This window comes from Grampus griseus (assembly GCF_964374135.1).
Source record: "Grampus griseus genome assembly, chromosome: 12".
Lineage (NCBI taxonomy): Eukaryota > Metazoa > Chordata > Mammalia > Artiodactyla > Delphinidae > Grampus > Grampus griseus.
Genome location: NC_139006.1, coordinates 64,941,580 through 64,949,589, shown reverse-complemented (window position 1 = coordinate 64,949,589; position 8,010 = coordinate 64,941,580). Strand labels below are relative to the sequence as shown.

General features: G+C 41.3%; 1 protein-coding gene across 1 annotated transcript in view; it reads left to right on the top strand.

Moving 5' to 3' along the window:
* The first annotated feature begins 3,743 nt into the window (after window positions 1–3,743).
* The window catches only part of DYM (dymeclin), a 371,864-nt gene continuing 367,597 nt past the window's right edge, over window positions 3,744–8,010 (top strand). The window contains exon 1 of the mRNA XM_082668392.1: window positions 3,744–4,012. The gene's annotated coding sequence lies outside the window, so the exon portion shown is untranslated. The remainder of the gene's footprint in view (window positions 4,013–8,010) is intronic.

The window sequence follows — 8,010 nt, the reverse complement described above, 5'->3', positions numbered from 1 at the left end:
TAACCCTTAAGGAAATTTCAATTTTGCAGGTATAAATTTTATTATTAAGATGCTGAAAATACTGGCCCCGCTCATCCAGAAAATGGTTAATTTTTCACCATTTATTTCTTGAAAAGCTGTTTCCTTGGGGCTGGATACCAGGTTGTGCTGACTGTTCTTGTTCTTCGTGGCAATTTAACCCAGTTTTTAATTCTATAATGCCTGTTTCCTCTTCTAGACCTTCAGCTTCTTGAGGTCAGGCCCAGCTCTGAAGCACAGTGCACACAAAATTGCTAAGTAAATATTAGCGGAATAAGTGAATGAATGAACCAAATGGACATCCTAAATCAGAAGCACCAGTCCTTGTTTTGAGTACCTTGCTGGAAAGTCACTGAGTAGTGAGGATGAGGAGGTTACGCAGGACTGCAATTTCAGATACCAGACTGTTTCCAATGACTCACTTGACACTTCATTGCTTGAATGACTTTCCTATGGAACTCAACATGTTTCCAGATACAGCTGGTTTTTATAATAGTCTAACCAAAATGAGCTGGGAAGTGAAGTATAATTTTTTGTGCATTTTCTGGTTTACAGTTTCTTTCTAAGTAGCATGGATATTTGTACAGTCCCAGATTGGGAATGTGTTGGCAAGACAGGTAGCCATTTGGAAGTTTTGTTTTTAATTATACCTTTTTTTTGTTTTTTTGGCTGCGTTGGGTCTTCGTTGCTGCGCGTGGGTTTTCTCTAGTTGTGAGTGGGGGCTACTCTTCATTGCGGTGCGCAGGTTTCTCATTGCGGTGGCTTCTCTTACCGTGGAGCACAGGCTCTAGGCACGCGGGTTTCAGTAGTTGCAGCATGCAGGCTCAGTAGTTGTGGCATGCAGGCCCTAGAGTGCGCGTGCTTCAGTAGTTGCAGAGTGTGGGCTCAGTAGTTATAGCTCGTGGGCTCTAGAGCACAGGCTCAGTAGTTGTGGCACATGGGCTTAGTTGCTCTGTGGCATGTGGGATCTTCTGGGACCAGGGCTCGAACCCGTATCCCCTGCATTGGCAGACAGATTCTTAACCACTGAGCCACCAGGGAGGTCCCTACACTTTTTAATTTTTGAATGTATTCGTTTTCCATTACTACTACAAAAAATTACCACATATTTAGTGGCTTAAAACAACACAAATTTATTGTCTTATAGCTCTGTGGGTGAGAGTCTGACTCAGTCTCACTGAGCTAAAATGAGGGTATCAGCAAGACTGTGTTCCCTTCTGAAGGCTCTAGCAGATAATGTTTCCAAAGCCAGTAATGCCTGGTTCTCACATTGAATCACTTGATCTTCTGCTAGAGCCATATTCATGACTGATGTTTTCTGCCTCCCTCTCACTTTTTACTTTTGTGGTTACATCGGGCCCACCCAGATAACTGGGGATAATCTCCCCATTTTAAGGTCATCTGATTAGTGACCTTAATGCCATCTGCAATCTTAATTCCCCTTTGCCATGTAAACTAATATATTCATAGGTCTTGGGGGATTAGGATGTGGACATCTTCAGGGTGGCCGTTATTCCGCCTGCCAGAGGGAATAATTTTAAATTTACAGAAGAGTTGCAAGGTACAGACAGTTCCTGAATATCCTCCTCCTAGTTTCCTTAAATGTTAATATCTTATATAACCATACACAATTGTCAAAACTAGGAAATTAACATTGGTACAATATCTTTAACTAAAGTCCAGACTTTATCTGGCTTTCATCAGTTTTCCCACTATTGCCTTTTGTGGTTCCAGGATCCAATCCAAGACACCCCATTGCATTTAGTGGGAGGGTGTTTATGGCCTTCTTGTTAGTGTTTCTGCAATAACCAGACACTGAAGTAGTCAAGTCAAAGCTGTCATGATACTTGTGCAGGCAGTATTGAAAGTTGCTGACCAAGGATAATACTTTTCACATTACATGTACAATAAGTAGTTTTCAAAGGACTGCTACTTCAACTAATGCATTACATATTGTTAAAACCATTCCTATTATTATTTTCTGATTTATGATGTTTTCTTAGCAACATTATGATATTTGCCTAGGAACACTGGTTTCTAGTGAAACTTTTTATTTCAAGCCATGCAAAAATTACAAAAGGTAGGGAATATTAAATTTCACAAATAGGATTGCCTCAAGGTAGAATAAGTTGCTTCTTGGTCTATCAAGAAAGTTCTGAAGAGATGTTCACAGTTTTTGCTAGGTCACTTTGGGGTAGGTAGACTGTGATTTTTGTATAGGCAAAATTAAAAAGTACTTTGAGGTTGATTTGGTGCCTGACTCTCTTTTCGCTATAGTAATTTAAAAATAAAATTATACATGTAATTCATATTTATTGCAGAAAAATTAGAAAACATGTAGGAAAAAACTTTTTAATCATGCATGGGGACTTCCCTAGTGGCACAGTGGTTAAGAATCCACCTGCCAGTGCAGGGGACAAGGGTTCGAGCCCTGGCCCAGGAAGATCTCACATGCCACAGAGCAACTAAGCCTGTGTGCCACAGCTACTGAGCCTGCGCTCTAGAGCCCGCGAGCCACAACTACTGAGCCCACGTGCTGCAACTACTGAAGCCCGTGTGCCTGGAGCCTGTGCTCCGCAACAAGAGAAGCCACCAAAATGAGAAGCCCGCGCATAGCAACGAAGAGTGGCTCCGCTCACCACAGCTAGAGGAAGCCTGTGTGCAGCAACGAAGACCCAATGCAGCCAAATATAAATAAATAAATTTATTTTAAAAACATGCATGACCTCATTTCCCAAAGATAATAATTGCTAATATTCCTTTAGCCTTTTTCCCCTTGGGCCATATATACATAAGTATTATAAATATAATTTATTTTTGAAAATGGGTAATACTGTACATACCATTTCCTCTCAATATATCATGAACACATATTCATAGCATTGTTTACAATGGCTGCATAGCCATAAACTATCTAATTTCAGAACATTTTTATCACCTCATTTTTAGCTAGGCTTCTCAGGTATCTTGTGTTTTAGTATATTTTCCTGCAATTATTCTGCAAGTTCAGGGAACTTGTTGGCAATAAAAGTTGGAAAAGTATATGTAAGACCTCTATAGTACTTTTCAGAGTGTATTGGCACATACTGTTCATATTAAGGAAATAACAGCGATATCTATCTCATAGCGTTATTTGAAGAAATAAAGTAACAGTGAATAGCCCATAGAAAACAACCCATAATGTGAGTTATTATTACTGACGTCGTTAATAGTCCTGTATGGTTAGTATCATCATGATCCCGTATATGTATTCTAGATGAGGAAACTTGCTGGAGAGGTGAAATAAGGACCCAAGGACGTCAATCTGGTAACCTCAGCTCATTTGACTTTAAATTCCATACTTTTGCCACTGCACCACATTGACACTCTTTCCTGTTGGACCTGTCCTTTCTGACAGTATTGCAGGCAATTCTAGATCTGCTATTCTGCCTCCATCAAACTTTATTTTCCTATTTCCCAATTCTTTAGAGTCCTACAAGGAACTGCCCGACTTTGGGGTGATTATTGTGCTGGAATGAACAGGAGCCTTAATGAAGTTAAGTTACCAGAACAAGTGTTGTAGGGTAAGCCAGGACTGCAGCACGAAGGTAAGATTTATCAGCTTCTCAGTTTTGCCACGCGGCTTTGCGGTTGCCCTGGAAGCGCAGGAGAGTAGAGAAACGCTGAACGCCGGAAGCACTTCATTTCCCAGAAGTCCGCGCGCCGCGCGCCACGTGACCGCCGGCTAGAGCGCGCCGGGGCTTTCGGTACCCCGGGCGTTCTCCGTAGCTTCCCTCTGCTCTCCCCGCCCCTGGGCCTCCGCACTGACGCTGTCCGGGCGGGAGCCGAGCCGGAGTCGGAGTCGGAGCCGGAGCCGCAGAGACGTGGAAACATGGACGCCTGAGCAGGTGTGCGCCAACCCGGCTGCGGCGGCGACCGCGGCTTGTTCTGTCCCCTCTGCCACCCGTTCGTCCGTCCGTGAGCTGGAAGCGGATCTCTCCGCCGGCTGAGACAGGTGGGCTGTGGCGTCGCCCCTGGCAGCGCGGCCCTGGGAGCCGGGCGGGGCCCCGCCCCTTGTCAGAGCGGGTTTGGGGACACCCTCCCCTCCCCCGGGCAGAAGGGTCCCTTCTGCCAGCGGGGGACGGGGCCACGAGAGCTGCCCCCCACTTCCAGGATTCAGTGGCATTTAGAGCCGGGAAGTGAGGGGATGTGCTAATCAAGAGAGTGAGAGGGGCCTCAGTCCGAGTCTGGTGTTGGGAGTTGGTCGTGGCGGGGGGGATACCGAAGAGCAAGTCGATGCTTCGGAAGATGGGGTTGATGTGACAAGTGGGCGTGTGATGGGCAAGGTGAGCAATAATGTTGATTGTTTTTTTGACATACAAATTTTTATTGAGATGTAATTGACAGACCACAAAATTCACCCTTTAAAAGTACAGTTAAAGTATAACGCAGTGGTTTTTTGTTCTTTTTTTAAACACAGTGTTTTTTAAAAGCATTTTCACAGGGTTGTGCAACTGTCTAATTTAAGAACATCTTTATCACCCAAAAAAGAAAACTATACCCATTAGAAGTCACTCCTTATTCTCCACTCCCTGGCAAGTAGCGATTGTGTTTTAACTGAAAGGCGAGAGGGTGGGAAGTTAGATCGGGTGTTTGTGAACAGTAGTGAGTTAATAAAGCTGATAGGATGAAAGTACTGAAATAGAAGGGATGGGGTGATTGTAATAGGGCCAGCAAAGGGGTACACAGGATAGACTCGCTAGGGGGGCAGATTGAGCAGGATGCTTGAAAGCTGGAGGGAGAGATGTGTAGAGAGAAGGTGCTGAAAGATATGAAAACACCGGTGTGTGTGTAGAGGCAGTGGAGAGGAGTGTACCCTTTCAGAGGGACCCTGGCTTTGGGATGATGAATTGAGGGTTCGAGAGAGGAACTGGAGGTGGACGGGAAGGGGATCTATAGTAATAGGTGAATGGTTGCTGCTGAGCATGGAAGTTATGAATAATGTAGATTTCTTGAATGGTTATCCTGCTTTGTATTGTTTATCTCATAATTTTCTCTGCAACTCAGAGACAGACTGGGTAAGTATAATTATTCCCATTCTGCAGATGAAGAATCAACCTTTTAGCTGTTAGGTGACTTCCTGAAGCTCATTAGGTTAGTAAACAGGGCAGAATGAGTGGGAATGAAAAAATTGATGCATGTGGATTAAGTGGCAGAAAATTGAGATGGGTCAATGTTACAGGAAGGAGTTTCAACTATTAAATATATTAAGAAATCTATATTATTATAAGTAGGTCGAGGACTTTGTTTTTGTAACTTTTAAATTTGGAAAAGCTCAACCTGGGATAATGTAATATACCCCCACGTACCCATTACCCGGCTCTAACAATCAGTAACTCAGGCTAATTTAGTTTCATCTATGGCCCTGAATTCCTATTCCCAGCTCCATTTCATTTGTAAATATTTGAGTATATGTCTCTGGAAGATTGAGTCACTCTCTTTTTAATATACCCACAATATGATTGTCACACCTAAAAAATTAATAATAAGCTCTTTATATCTAGAAGGACTTATTTTTTAAAATGTGGTATCCATTTGATACTGAAGAAGCAGTGCAAACATTTTGATGTTTGACTTCCTGAAAAATACAGTTTGTTTCCTGATTTTTCCAGTTAATCCTGTTGTCCTGACTGTTCCATTTTCTTGATTAATATGGTTCATCCTTCTGCAGAATGCTTGAAGAATTGTCACTTTGGCTAGCTCTTTAATGGATGGAGTTTTGCGAGGGCAGGAGAAAAATAGAAGTGAAATATACCACAAAATGCACAAATAACTTAGATCTCATACTGCTCTAAGTATTTGGGCAATTTGATTATGTTTCTTTCCAGATGATTTCACATATTGTTAGAAGTTGTTTCATGTGTGTGTATTAGTTTTCTATGACTACTGCAACAAATCACCACAAATTTAATGGCTTAAAACAATACAAACTTATTCTTTAAAAGTTCTGTATTTTAGAAGTCCGAAATGGGTCTCACTGGGCTAAAATCAGTGTGTCAAGCCTGTGTTCCTTTTGGGAAGTTTCCAGGGGAGAATCTGTTTCCTTGCCTCTTCCAGCTTTTAGGGGCCGCCACATTCCTTGGCTTGTGACCCCCTTCCTCCATCTTCAAAACCAGCAGCATTGCATCTCTCTGGCTGTTCTGTAGTCCATCTTACCACAGCTGGGAAAGGTTCTCCACTTTTAAGGACCCATGTGATTAGATCAGGCACACCTGGGTAATTCAGGGTAATTTCCCTCAACTTAAGGTCCTTAACTTAATTACATCTGCAAAGTCCCTTTTGCTATGTAAAATAACCGAATCACAGGTTCCGTAGATTAGGATGTGGACATCTTTGGGAATTGTTATTCTGCCTATCACAGTATGTTTTGGGATATTTTGTTGAGACTTAAGAAAATCAGTGGTTTTGTTTGCTGCTGCAAATGCAGTGTGTCCTCTTTCACTTTGTAGATAATGGGAATAGTTAGTGCTGGAGAGGACTGTTCCATTTTCCTTTTAGTGACTGTAAACAAATATGTGGGAAATACCTGTGACATTTGTAGTATAGGCTTTGGTAAAATGAGACCTTTAAAAGTGATTAAATATAAAAACAATGTAATAACGTGTAAAGTTTTTCTGTATTTTGTTTCGGTCTTTTTCATATTCATATTTATTTATTTATTTATTACATATTCATGTTTTTTAAGTATTGTTTACTTGTAATCAGAGTGTATATAATGCTCAGCTGCTACTTGAAGTCGCAGGACACTCTGGCAATGATGGTTCCCATGCCCAGAGTGAGAGGGCAGGGGCTCTGTGTCCCAGTGGGTGATGGAGGTACCTCCAATTCAACAGGAAGACTCAAAGGGAGAAAAAATTTTCAGGAAGAATGAGCTACTGTGAGAGTTGGGCTTGAATTCCCATCTAGAATTTTCCGTATGTGACTCAGCTGGGCGAGGTTGAATGCTGTGGGCCTGCAAAGCAGAGGGGCAAGATGGCTGTTACTGCTCTTCCTCTCCCAGGATGGGGGAGAAGACTCTGAATCTTACAGGTGGATTTCAGGAAGTCCTGTAGTTGGTATCCTGCTTCCTGAGGGGGTTCCACTTTCCAGCTTAGCTCTCAAGGTCTTGACTGCCTTGGAGCGTGAAGGTCTGGTCTTTCTGATGGTGGTGTGTTTTAGCTTATGGCTTCCAGTAAACATAATGGGAATTGTTATATATCTGTGCCTATTTTTAAGCTTATTTTCCCTACTAAGATTCTTAGTTGAGCTTAATGCTTTGAACTTCTTAAAAACTGTTTGCAGTTTTAAATTATACTCATGTTTGTCTATTTGTAGACAAAGCAATCTAATAGGGCTGAAAACAACTTTACAGATAGCTCTTATTTACTGAAAAATGTTTTTTTTTTATTATTAAGAAAGTTTGGTCAGTACTTTTTGATGTCTTCTCTAGTTTTTGTTACATTCTTTAAAAATGCAGACAGCAGGTGAGGGGTCGGGGGTGGGTGAAATGGGTGAAGGTGGTCAAAAGGTGCAAACTTCCAGTTATAAAATAAATAAGTGCTGGAATGTAATGTGCAACGTGGTGACTGTTGTTAATAATACTGTATTATATGTTTGAAAGTTGCTAACAGTAGATCTTAAATGTTCCCGTCACAAGAAAAAAAAATAACTCTGTGTGGTGCTGGATGTTAACTAGACTGATTGTGGCAATCATTTTGCAGTACAGTATATACATATATTGAATCATTGTGTTGTACACCTGAAATTAATATGTTACATGTGAATTATATCTCAATTAAAAAATGCAGACACCAAAAGTGGCTGTAACTCTCCAATAAGAATATTGGAAGAATTAACAACAATTTTTTTGTATGTCATATGACAGATAATAAGTTTTCTTTTTTAGATTGAGTCAATCACTGAATCTTTTTTTAAAAATATTTATTTATTTATTTATTTGACTCTGCCAGGTCT